The sequence below is a fragment of the Thunnus maccoyii genome, chromosome 8, assembly GCF_910596095.1.
Source record: "Thunnus maccoyii chromosome 8, fThuMac1.1, whole genome shotgun sequence".
Taxonomy (NCBI): domain Eukaryota; kingdom Metazoa; phylum Chordata; class Actinopteri; order Scombriformes; family Scombridae; genus Thunnus; species Thunnus maccoyii.
The window spans coordinates 29,025,316-29,039,581 of record NC_056540.1 but is presented as its reverse complement, the minus strand read 5'-3'; positions in this window follow the sequence as shown (position 1 = coordinate 29,039,581).

The following is a 14,266-nucleotide window of genomic DNA, read 5'->3' as shown; positions in this document are numbered from 1 at the left end:
CTCCCAGGATTACTGCCATTCATTCATCCTACTGTAAATCAGCTCAGCATTTATGACCATTTCTTTTTGCTCTAACCTCTAATTGGATACACGACAATGGAAAGCAACAGGAAATATGGAAAGAGAGAATGGGGTTGACATGCAACAGAAGTCCCCGACCAGACTTGAACCCAGATCTTTATGGTTTCATTGCCTGCGTTTTAAACCACAGAGCCACCAGGCAGCAGGACATCGCTTTTGATGGGTTTTTTTTGGTGGAAAGAAACAATGTTTGTCTTTGATGACTTTGTGCTGTGGCACCAATAATAAATAATAAACCACGGGGGCGGCATCTTCACATGACCCATACAGGAAGAGCTTGGGGAAGAAAAAAGTGGAACAAAGCACACTGTTGGGCCGTTTTTTACATTCTCTTCCAAAAAACATTTGTACATGGTTGCTGAAACAAATCTACACATCTTTTTCAATTTTGTGTGCCTGACATGACGTTTACCATGTCGCCTATTACATGTTTGGCAATCAGTCCAGTCGAAAGACAACCCAAACAGGGTGAAACAGGCGTGTCTCCAAAGATTTCATGAAATGTAAATCATATCCTACATTGCAAAGTAAACGTCTGCAGCATTAGGTTTTACGTCGTTATGTCATTTGGTGGTTGAATGGAACTGATAACGATAACAGACAGTAATGGACAACAATTTAACCTGAGTCAGTATGTCAACACATCATTTTGTGGTGACCACAACTGTGTCAAAAAGTGGTGCTTAGTTTACTGATGTGTAGTGACACCTGGCAGGCTATATGTACGCAGTAGTTCTTTTTGTGTCCCCAAAGATCCTCAATGTCAAGACAGTTTGTTATTGGTCAGTGGTAAAATTTTGAAAGTCAAAACTCAAAGTTTGACTTTACATGAAAGCACCCTGTCATTTTATTTAATCTGTAACAGTGAATCCACTAGTTGCCATGATTCCATTGAAATGAATTGATTTGAGCCCAAAACTTTTAAATGCTGGTACGACTGAGCTCTTAAAACAGTATACAGTTTGAGCTAAGATAGTAGTTCGTGTTAATGGGTTGCTAAGTTTGACTCTCAGGGATGTCAGAATTAAACCTGCATTAAGTGTTTTTTTAACACTGACATTACATTTTAGGTTGATATCTTTGAACTTGTTAGCAAACAGTTGCTTTTTTCCACATCCAGCAGTTATGGAGCAACATTATCATTCATTTGGAGTCGTTTTTCTGTCCACCTGGTGAATGTAAGTCCAATATTCACTCATTTTTAGCTCTGTTTTTGGTCTCCACCAACTCCTGAGGGTAATATCTGACTCTTTAATTACTAAATGCTCCACTATGTTCACCATCTAGTTACTAACTGTGTCTGTTTGTCATTTGTCTCTGAAAACAGCTGTGTGCTGCGGCTGAAAACAACACTATGAGGGAAAGAAAAATGGTAAAGTTGCAGCCGGACAGCCAAACAATGAGCTGAAACTTGCTATAAAGCTCCATAAAGCCAAGGGGAGCTGCACTGATAATTCTCTGTAGGTTCATCACTACAAGTGATGCAGCTGACATTACACATCGTCATTTGATACATTGTTGTTATGAAAAATGTCAATTATATCAGCTTTCAGAGAGCCATGAAGGACCTCATTATTCACAATGATGAAGATATCAGTCAATACAAGTATATATCTCTGAAAATTCTTCTCTTTCATTTCATACTGTTAGCCAGCTGTCTAGCTTTGCATAGGAAATACACTGTAAGCTTTGTATACCAACCCTAAAATTGACTCTAACGCTAACAAAATTAGTTTCACTGGCATTAGTCACAGTATTACTTTCACATGATGAAAATGCGCTGCTGTCACATTCTGTAATCCTATAACCGAGAAATAAAATAACCTATTCTTTACATTGTTTTTCCATAATGCATAATCTTTGTTTCTGTGCCTCAGACAATTTCACAATAATTTTCCTTGACTGTGGGGTTAAACTGGTAAGCACAGACTTCTTTGTAGTGCTAGCAGGCATTACGGATGCCTTGCAGCAACACAATCCAGTCAGCTATAGAGAGACTATAGAGAAGTATGAAAAAGAGTAAAGAGGAGTAAAAGGAATTTGGAATAAGTTCCTTGACTGGTTGCATTACAGTAAAAGGAGTTAAATGAATAGTTAGGGATGACACATGTGTGCTATGTGAACAATTTTCTCCCGAGTCCCCGTTCAAGGCTGATAAACTGTAAAAGGAGACGTGAGACGGTATGTGTCTGCAGCAGTAGCAGCCACAACCGAGAGTCTCACAACATAAATCGAGTTGGTGATGATGTCAGTAGATTCCTGCGAGAGCAGAAAGCATAAATGAAAAATTACACAGCATGAGAGCAGCCCCAAGAGTATATTCCTTGTGTAACGTCTTAATTTCATGTTTCCAATGTGAAAAGACACAGAAAACCATCCTCCAGGGTTTGGTCCTGCTGGATCTCCTGTTCCAGGATCGAGTTAGAGCACATCTGTTTCATATGCAGTCCAAAGACTGTGGCAAATCATGGCTCGTTATGATTTGAAATTAAATTTATAGTAGACATTGTTTATTATGTATTCTGAATGTTTACGATACAGGCATAAATACAACCGGAGTTGTCCTTAATTCTAAAATAAATGATGACCAAAGAAGTCCTGTTGTGCCAGAATAAGAGTACATAAATTACAAATCAGAAAACTGTTTTTGTGAAACTGAACTGGGGCTATTTTTGTCCCACAGCATTGTCTGCATTACATCAGCTAAATTCTTAAGTGTGGCAGACTATCCAAGTTTTCAAAAAATGGAGCATCTAAAATAATTAAAGTAAAACTCTAGGTTGTATGGAAAGTTATCTTGAGGCAGTAACTTACAAAACAGGACATTTCAGAGGATGTAATCATCTGTGCTTTGAGCGAGGAACACTATAGCTTGCATTTTTGCAACAAAATACAACTCTTTTTAGCAAACGTTACTCAATCAGGAGTAAATAGCGGATTTGATGCACCAGTGAGTATTTAGGGAAGGGATTGACTCAAAATAAATGACAGTGCCAATGTTCATTGTAATAAATAACGTTGGCACTGGCAATAAATGTTGTAATAAACATTTCACCGACTGCTGCAATGTGGCTAATTGATGTATTTCTAGACAAGAATGGAACTCAATAATGGAGACAATATTTAGGATCAGTTTACTGGTTTTGTTTTTTTCATGGGATTTACTGACAATCATAAAAATAAAGAATATTCCCAGACTTATCCTTTCACTTGTGTCAAACGTCAGACGATAATAGACAGCTGATGTGGTAACCCACAGTCTTAAACAGCTTTCTCCACTAAATTCAGACTCGTGTCACTTAAAAGTAACACCACCGGTTAGTGTGAATAATTCAAATATGAGTCATCCTCTCCTCTTCTTTTAGCCTCAGTATAACCAATGAGAAGAAGAAAGAGCCTTAAAATACGTTGCTTATAAGTTCCAGTAGTCCAGACTTTTATTTTTGCCCAAGTTAACCCGTCCGCTCGTGTTAGACGTCAGCGTACAGTTCAGAGGACGAGCCCAGCGGGAGAGCTCCCGCCACAACAGAGTCCTGCCTTTGAACGGATTTGAAACAGTTCAGATGACACGGAGGGGGCAGGAAGTAGAATAGTGATGGCAATGCTCTTTAACACTGTAATCCCATTGTCAGCTTCAGGGATTAATGCTCTTTAATCACGGGCATTGTTGTTTATGTGTGTGTGTGGAGGGCGGGCGGAGGTGTAGGGGGGTAAAGACATGTCGGCAGTTAATGGTTGAACCAAAACAATATGAGGCTCACAGTCAATTACAGGTCAGTCTCTCTAAACCTGCTGCTGTGTAGGACAGTTTTTTTTTATGTTGCACCAACAATACTTTGAAAACAGGAAAGAGCAGGAATGCCAAAAATAGTGCACAAGGACCAGATATGACCCTGCCGGAAATTCTTCCTTTTCCCTCCGGTGAAGATCTTGAAAGGCAAGACATTTCAACGTAATAATACATTTGAGCTTTTGTTCTGCAAATATTTGTTGTGCATATAGAGTTGAACTGGAGGTGACCATGTTATGCTCAAATTCATAACTGGATTGGTAATAATGAAGTCAAACCCCCTGCTTGTTTTTTTTTTTTTTAAATCCTTAAGAGCTGTCTTCCAGGTATGACGCTCTGGGATGTCACAATAAAAGAATAATCCTATGGTCTTATTTTTGCAGTTTTGTCATTATCATTTCCATTGATTAAGACAATAATGCCCTTCAGAGTAATAACTGAGAACTAGGAGCACAGACATCCCCACGAGCAGTAAGACAATCAGACAAGAAGTAAAGAAACCACTTTAAAGGGGATATATTATGCACATTTATTAGTCTATATTTATATTCTGGGGCTCTACTGGCTTTACAGTTAAAAAAAAAAAAAATCCTTATTTATCTTATACTGACCCTTTATTGAGCCCCTCAGTTCAGTCTGAAACAGGCTGTTTTAACTCCTGTCTCTATAAGGCCCCCCTCCCGATGAGCCCACTCTCTTCTGATTGGCCAGTTTCCACCAGCATATAGAAGTCAAATACATCAAATACATCTGTACTTGTCCGAGTGCGTATCCAATATGAAATATGCGAGTGGACAACAAGAAACGTGGCCATTTGTGGGCATGCATGAACAATCTGATGTTCAGTTTGATGGGGAAGTAGAGTTAACTTGACTTTCAGGGAGCATTTTTATATACATTGACCTAAAGTTTTTGAACTTTGCCCATGTTTAACATAGACATCTGACATTACAACAGTATATAAATGACCCAAAATGTACCATTTAACACAAACATTTTTGATAAGGATCCCTAACATATCTTTCTTAAAGAATGGTGAACAAACGTATGTATTGAGCAGGACATTTTACAGCTGGAAAATAAACCTCAAGTCTCTCATATAGAAAACTATGTAACAGTGAAACAGCTTTTAAATAGCCTCAAACATCTATGACATTTCTGTATTGCAATTTCTAGTTATTTACCAACATGTTGTCATAACCCGGCCCAGAGGCCATGACAAAAACGAGGAAAACACCATATCCCATTAAATACAAGTTAATTATTGTAATAAAGAAAATAAACTTCAAGGTAACTTCAGATATGAGGTGTGTCAGTCAGTGACATCAGTCAGCTCCTGTAATCAGCTCCTCTGGCACCTCAAAGACAACATGGGTTGACACAGTAACTGACACAAGCAGACAGGGTCCATCACCATATACATTTAACTGATATATTTGCAATAAACTAAAACTATACAATAGAATCTGACCAATTTATGCAGCTCTAGTAGCTTGCTTAACTCGGGCTAACCTCCAGAAACCATACCGGATGAGACATTTAGCTAGTACGGTCAGTTAGCCAGCTCGTTATACATCAGCTTATTTGCAAATACCGACTTTCAGATTTTTAAATGATTCAGTTATAGGTCAAAAAGTCAGCGGCTTCAGATGTGATCTAATGGAGACATAAAGTAAAGTCTGGGTTCATTACGGTCAAAAGGGATTTCCAAAAAGGGAAAATCACAGCAAGCTATGAGTTGAAGCAGGTGGAATAAGATACATATTCATTTCATTTTGATAAGTCTCTGGAAAACATTAGTAACACTGGGGCTAAAGAAATGAAGCAAATCCTCCTTTTCACAGACTTTGCATTCATACTCTAATAACAGCCATTGTTTCGGGGGCCAAGTAGCCAAAATAGCTTATTATTCAGGGATTCGAAGGAGCTGGGAAATGACTGCCCTGTGTGTGTGTTGCAGTCGACTTGCCATGATGAACATCACACAGATGAAAGAGGAGGGAACTGTTTTCGTCCTCAAACGAACAGGTGGAAACATTAACTGCAGTTGGCAGGTTGTGCTAACAAGCTGGAGGGCGTTTGGAGGGTTTCTGGGATGTGTGTGTCTGCACTGTGGCTAATTAATCACAGAGTACTGACACAGTTAAAATGAGGCAAATGAGCGCGCTTCTCCAGGAACACAGGAATAAATGGGTGTGTGCTCCGTAATTGATTCCTCATTTTCACAGACTTCAAAAGCATCCGAAAGTTTGAATCAGATTACAGCTCTGGATGATTCCAAATTTATCAGCCAAATTAAGAAATGTTAAATTTACTCCACAGATTTTTCTCTTGACAATGTTGGGAATATAATGACCTTATGCTAATATTGCCCATAGAAACGACTGATAAAACACCCCCCCCCCCAGGGGTTTTGAGAAATGCTGTTTTGGGTTAGACGTTCTTTCATGTCTTTGGGTTTGTTTTACATTTATTCAAAAGTAAGCAAACTTTTAGAAACTAGAATACTGTAGAAAATGGTGAGTAAAGAACTCAGGAACTCAGATCTCACAGCACTTATTGAATTCCCACTTTATTACTTCGTTTACATAGTTTTAGTGGCAAACATCTGACATCCATTTTAACTATTTAGTTAACAGTGATTTAAGGTTAAACAAAAGCTGTTGTACAGAGTAAAGGATTGGATGTCAAAGTTAGTCTTGGATGTAGACGGTACATGTCATGAGTAAGTACTTTTAATTAGATAGCAGAGATTTCGTACATGTGACTAGATATTGCATGATGACGTCTGAGATAAAAGTTTGTTTGCCACAGTTACAGTGTTTATGTGATCTTTAATATCCCACCAGTTTGTTTGTAGTGATTGGGATACGATTACCTCGCTGAGTTTTTACAAAGCAACCCTTCTGCTGATGCTGGACTACAATCAGCGTCCAGTTTTACAGGCTTTATTTTATGGAAATCCCAGTGGGGGGGCCTGGCCTACATGAACAGACATTATCATCCTTATTATAAAAATGTTCTTGCTTTTCAGTTGGGAAACTTTCACGCTTCAAGGGCATGATTAATGATTAAGAAGGAAAACTTCTCATCTTTGAAGCTCTTAGAGACATCAAAGCTATTCAGCTTATTGTTAAACTTAGCTATGCTTTAGGATATGAACTAACACTTAGCAGCATTAAAGAGAGTTTCATTGAATTTGGGTAATAAAGAAAGCTGGCAAGTGAGCAGATATCTGTCAAGCATGTATTTCATTCAAGTTAATTTACGCTGTGTATGTATATTCTGTTGGGTTTTAATGGAGTGTAATACTGATATGACCATGTAAATGTTTACAGTACTCCCTCAGATTTTCCCAAGTAGATAGTAAATGTTAAGACTTATCTTAACCTGCAATACAGGTCAGAATACATACCGTTCATACAACATGCTCTGTGTCATAAAATACACCACAAGAAGTCTCCAGTGTAATATTTACAGAGGGATTTTGTAGATTACTGAAATTCATCTAAATGCTGTATTCATGTATTAATGTGACTGGGTTGTGTAGTGTATTCACTGACAAAGATGAACAATAAACCCATTAAAAACTAGTGCATGTGGGTCACAGAATTAACATTTTGAGATTTTTCACTTCACAATAGTTAATTGTGAGTGTGAGTGTGTGAGAGGGTTTAAATCCCAGCATGTAGGTCATGGCAAATAATGTTTAAGACATTGTTTACATTAACTGACTATTTTCAAGCAAAAGTGCCCAACATGTACTGGTTCCAGCATCATGAATATAATGTCGCTTTTCTTTGGCATATCTTTGACAACACATGAAGACATCAGCTTGAGCTTTAGGATCATTGTATACACTGAATAATTAATGAATTAATTTAGAAAACAGTTGCTAGATTAATTGATAATGAACATAATTGTTAGTTGCACCCTAGTAATAGATGAGGTCGGTGGTGGATGTGTTGTAGGATGCAGCAGAAAAACAAAGAAAGACAACCATGTTTGTGACCCTGGTGTCACATTTATATACTACTTAATTGTTTTCCCAGTTAGTTTCCCAAGTATCGACATTTAAGCAACTTTCCAATTAACTTTTTTTTCATTATGTTGAGAGAAAACATGGGTCAGCCAGCATTATGTTCTAGCAAAACACATTTACTGTTGCAATTTAGTCATATGAGTGTAAATCTAAAACAGGGTTGTTAGTGGATAGGAATCAGAGTTCTGGAAGTATCTGGAGGCACTGGGCTCCAGTGCTCCCTGCACACCAGTCACACAAACAAGCAGGCCACAGACGACCTCGACAAGGCCAGACCTGGTCATGTTTTGTGAAACACTCATTTATTTATTTAATCTATTTATATACAAGGATTAATCTGTTTTCTCTGAATTAGCAGCAAACAGAAATTGGAGCAATGTATTTTCTTTCTCACTGATGCAGTGTTGTGTAATGTTAAAAGGATTTATTTTAAGAATAAATGATTCATTGACATGAGGACCTTTTGCAGACTGCTGTTATTTGGTTTTAGTAACAGAATTATGGTTTTTCCATAATTTGTAATGGTGGTTGTTATGGAATGATAATTGATTTAATCTTTATTGGGTAATATGTGGGAAATTTGCCTGTTGTGCTTTATCAATATCTTTTCTTTACCTCAGTGTTTCCCCTATTATGAATATATTTTATTGAATAGAATTATGAGCACTGCTGCTAAAATTTCACACAATTATTAATATGAATGGGCTACTGATGCTTATCACTCCCACACTGAGTTGTTTTGAGTCATTCACTAGTGCATAAAATCCCAGAAACCTCCCTCTCCTCATTCTTCAAAGCACATATACGTGAAAGGTGCTGTTATAAGAGAAGGAAAAGGGCAGTATGTGATGTGTGCATATAGTGAGCGGCAGAAAAGTGACAGTGAATGCTAGCGGAGCAGGGGAAAAGGTTAGCGGTAAGTTGTCAGTCTGTCAGTAAATGTACAGTACAGGCTACAGTGTGTCAGTTGATAAATGCTGCAGCTTCTCAAGACAAAGAAAATACTCATCTGTTGCTTCCCCAACTGCTGGAAAAGTGAGGAGCGTTAGCCCTGAAGTTAGCAACAATGGGTTAGCCCAACCTGACCAGGCTCACTTATGGTGGACTGACCTTTAAGGTGGACCTGGTAGCCTCATTTTAATGTCAATCTCAGCCACTCCTAAACAGAGAATTGAGAAATGTCTAGCTGCTGAGTCTCTCCTGAGTTTTGGTCAGCCCCCCCTGCGGCCTCCCCCGCCGCCCCAAAGCAATCAGCCTAGGGGAAACATTGTTTACCCCACCCCTTCCCAGGTATGTTTCTCCTATAAGATTGTTGATTGCTTGATCCCTGGGATTGGCGATTTTCTCTTTGAATACATTTGTATAGTTGTAGGCCTGTTGACATTTGCTGCATGAACTGCCTGATAAAGATTTCTTGACCTAAAGGTAGCTATTTAATAAATTCACCATGTGGAGGAATTGATTTTATGCCACCCATCACCAGCTCTTTGCTACAGTTTTAACCTGTATGGCTGCTCTGAGTTTGGTGTTCATTGTTGGCCTTTGGGGATGGAGACATAGTAAACCTCCTGAACCTTTGGACCCCCACATTCATCGCCTGTACTCTTGTTTAGTCTCACACACAGACAGTTGGTTTGTTCCCAAACCCATGAAAACTAACAACAGGCTCCATTAAGTGTTTCTCTTGTATCCACATGGTGCCCACAAGCATCCGCACTCACGCTGGAATGTGTTTTTAATCCAAAACAAAGAGTCAAACAAAGGTCCCTGTCTGATAAAGCTGACATTCATAAGAAGAGGTTCGATAGCAGCTTAAAGTTCAGGTTGGTGAGATTACTGACCGAGAGGTTAGAGGTTTGAACCTGAAGAGAAACTGGGCAGAGTTATATCTGACCCCCATAAGAAAATCAACAAGGTACAGTAGGTGTTCTTGAGCAAGTCACTTCGAGGACTAGTTCACCCCACGATGAAAATTCACTCTCTATAGTATCTGTGTTTATCTCATCATTCATGTCTGTGGTAAGTTTAAACAGCCAGTAAACACAGAACAATTTAGATGCCACAGTTTGAGCTCACCCTTCTCTCAAACAATTAAAGTGACTGAGATTTGAATGAGTTCCAACAACAGTGGAATAATCCAAGTATGTTGTATCCAAGCAATTTCACTTTGAGTCAAATTGGCTTTGATTTGCTGCATCATAGCATTTTGATGCCATTTTCTCAGTAGAAAAAAAAAGCATAGCATGGCAATGAAACAAAATCAGCACATTGTGATAACTCAATCACAGTTTATTTTCCTTGCTATGACATTTTCCTCTACAATCAGTGAGTAACTTGCTCTGTGCTTTTAAGAGCCAGTCTTTGATATAAAAGATTAATTTTCCAAGTTGTAAAACATTATGTACCCTGAAATCTGACTGAATTTTGTTTCACTTTATTCTTTTAGCCTGGCATTGTGTTCTTGTTGGGAGTTCTTTAGCTTTGTTGTGCCAATCAGTAGTGAGAGATGTATCTGTCCTGCCAACGTCATTCAGTGGACACTGAATGCCTCTACATGCGCATCAGTATCCTGGTTATGATCAGGGTTTTTTGGAGAGTCCCAGTTATGTGATGCACATGTATGCATCGTATCCTGGTTTTGATAAACCTGGATATGCTAGCGGGAGTTTTCCAATGAAAACCAGGTCCAGGATACTGTGGCATGTAAAAACCTGTGTGCTGTTCTTTATCACAGGTGGGGAAGTTAACAAGACGTGCATTTGGCAAACCAACCAGTCAGTCCTCATCCTTGGAGTCTTTTCTCCTCTAAAACCAAGACATATTTGAAAAGACTTCCTGATAAGGCATAAATCTCACTTTTGTGTGGCTTGTCCAAGTTTGTTTTTTGAGGAATGGGCTCATTGCTGCCCCTTGTGTCTGATGGGGGAGAAACATCCATTGTGACTAGAGGAGATTTATGCTTTAAACACTTTTTTTTCAGCTTCGGCTTTAACTTTCCCACCACACTGTCCTATTTCTAAGCCTTTCTGTGGGAAACAGTGGATAAGACGGTTCCAAAAAGGGCTATAGTAGCAGCTGTTTGGAGCAGTTATTTGACATTTTTCACAACAATCAAAGAAATATGCAGATTTAAAATTTGTGTGTCCATTTTTCTTTCTCTATTTCTCCAAGATGTAGTTAACTAGCAGATGACATCCCTGTTCTTGAGCTCGTCTATATATCAGAGATGTGGGCGATGATTCAGGCGTCTGGAATCAGGCTGCAACAGCAGAACATGTGGTTGTGCTGCACATCTACAAAGTGAGAGAAGCTAATTCCTATTAAAGAGAAACATTTAAGAACAGTCAATCTTTTTTGTCAAAAAAAAAAAAAAGGTTAAATTTAATAACAGTGAAGCGCCATGTTTTCCGGTATAAGCATGATTTTCAGGTTTGGTTTAAGGGTTATCATCATCAGTAAACAAACAGCCAAACCACATTTGTTTTTCACACACAGGCTGTACATCCTTCATCCCCTCTAATCCTGCCAAGCGATGCCATGTTCGGGTCAAAACATCACCCTAAAACTAAGGAGCAGTTTCCCCAGGGCCAGATCTAATAATAGCCCAGCTTGAGATCACCTCCACATCTAACATAAAATGTGGCTGTGGCCCGGTTACGATCATATCTTCCCGTTTTTCCACTATTTTTTGCCATCATGAACCAATCTAAACCAAGCTGGGGAATGTTCCCTGGAATGACAATTAAACGAACAAAGAGCAACCTGTGCAATGAACCATAACAAATGGGAAGAGCACGCCGTTGCCAAAATCTATAACTGTGCGGCAGCATTTTATACACACTAAAAAAAAAAAAAGAAACATAATAGTAAGGATGTGTTTTCATCTTGCATGATGGAGTCTGGAATGATACGCTGGTAATTTCCTGATCTGTCAGAGTCACACGGATGAACACATTGCACCTGTCTCCATCCCTACAGGTCATCCAGCGATGTGACAACCAAGGTCTTGTTTTGTCTCTAATATTCCTGAGTCCTTAATTAAATAATCCAAATAGGATTAGTATGAAGTCTTTGAAGTCCTGTGTTCTTTTCCTCTGGTGAAATATCGAGACACTGTGCTTCTTTTGATCAGTGCAATCAAAATCAACTTTGGAGTGGTCCCGCTGTGTCGGATCCAGTCCAGGAATAGAAGCTTCCGCATGGCTGCATCTGCGCTGTGAAAGCGAAGGGATTCCCTTATTCGCCATAAAACGTGTTATGAGCTCATGATTATAAAGTGTTCAGCTGTTGTTCCATCATGTATGAGGTAATATGCTTCTTAATCACCACATTTAGATGCATTCAATTAACTGAGGTAACCTCATTGTACCAGATTGGATGTGAAACTTCACATCCTTTTCTTTCAGGTTTTTTTTTTACAACAACAACATCTTATTTGCCCATCTCCCGGGGTGCAGCGGGGTGTGCATTTGCCCGGACATCTGAGCTAATTAGCGCTTTCTTCCGGGATGGAGGGGGGGTTGGGTGGTGGGGGTACGGGTTCTTGATCTATAGCTCGATTCACAAATCTCACCTCTGGGGCTGTCGTGTGTGAGAACCAGCGTTTCAAACTTGTTTTGAGGCAAGTTCAAAGTTATTGAGGAAGGATGGCGCTTTGTGTCCCCTTTCATTGCACTGAAGAGACTGAACGGAGTGAAAAGCGTCACCATGACGAGCTCAGTCATCTGTGAAAATAAGTGCCGGTGTATTTTCACTGTAATTAACATGTAGCCGCACGTTATGATGCAGTAAGGTGTTTACATAGTGTCGGATGATCTTGTCTTGGTCTTATTTTGTCAAAAAAAAGTTGAAAAAGTATAGATTTTATATAACTATACTGTGGGTATAAATGGAGATGTTGGGTAGTTTGACAGCTGGTGACTTTAGGTATTAATGGACCATCTTATTGGATATTACACAACAGGATATTCAGATTAACACCTTCGTGTCAAACTCTTTCCACTAGTTTATTTTGAGTCTTTATGAAAATACAGAGAATTCAGAACAGATTTGGACTGAAAGTATAGCAGAGTGCATGTTACCAATCCAGCTTTCAGTTTTATGATAGAAAACATTTGACACGAAATGAAACAATAACAAAATGACACAAATAACTTGTGCATAATGAAACACTATGGACCCAATCAACTTTTATGCAAGTACAAGCCCTGGTTAAGTAATGTACAAGGCTTCAAAATGAGACTCAAATGCTCACACATGCTGGAGTAACTGTGGTAGCTTTTGATGTCCTGAGCATCTTACAAGCTGATTAAACACAAGCTTTACGAGGCCTGTGAAACACTGGAGATGTCTCTCCACAAACTGAGCGGCATGTGGTGTTGCAGTAATTAAGTTATTAGGTCCTTGAGTTGAATGTCCATTCTCTGCAAGCTGTTGCGAGGCAAATTTATGGCTCAAATTAGATCCACAGCTTATTACAGCCTGAGTGGTATGGAGCTAATTTAGCATGGCGAGCAAGAAGTCGGGAAAGACGTCGACCAAAATCTCAACAAGTGTATTTGTCCATATGGACCTGTTTAAGGCTGAAATGTGTTCCTTACATGGCGCAGCGCTCAAAGAGTTATGAATTAGCCTGTGACATGCAAACAGGTGCACACCGCCAGAAATATCCACCGGCTAAGCTAATGTTTACTCTGAGTGAGTCACACCAGGCGTAATGATTATCATTCCACACCCTGTCCAAGATTCCCCCGTACTGTATTAGCAACATTACCAATCATAATGTCATGCTCCGTGTTGATATCCAATCAGCTCGTTTGAATAGCATCAAGATGTGTTAATCCCAGATGCTGAGAGGGGAAAGAGGTTGAAGGGCCGGGGGCCAAAAAGTGCACCGATATTTGAACTTTTGATTTTACTTTGTCTTATAATTTAGTTCCTCCTCACGGTTTTTCTTTTTCCTTTTATTTAATCAGTTTTATTTTGATCATTATGACCTTACAGTACTTGAAACAGAACTCAGTTTTTTTTTTTTTACGTAAAACAAACTCAGCCTGTCATGCTTCACTATAATTATTGTTAAGTCTTTGCATTGTAAAGAATTGGAAGGTTTTATTTCCATACATCAAATTTTGCAGGTAAATACTGCATGAAATTTATACATTTTGATAATAGATGTAATAATGTATGTGTGCCATGTTGCCCTGTTACTAACTAGGTGATTTGTGTTCACTTTGTTTACACAAAATGGGAGAAACTAGTGAGCTCTGCAGGATAATCATGACACCAAACCAGAAATAATGTGCAGAAACATTTTGGAATCTACACCACAAATGTAAAAACCATGGATAAAT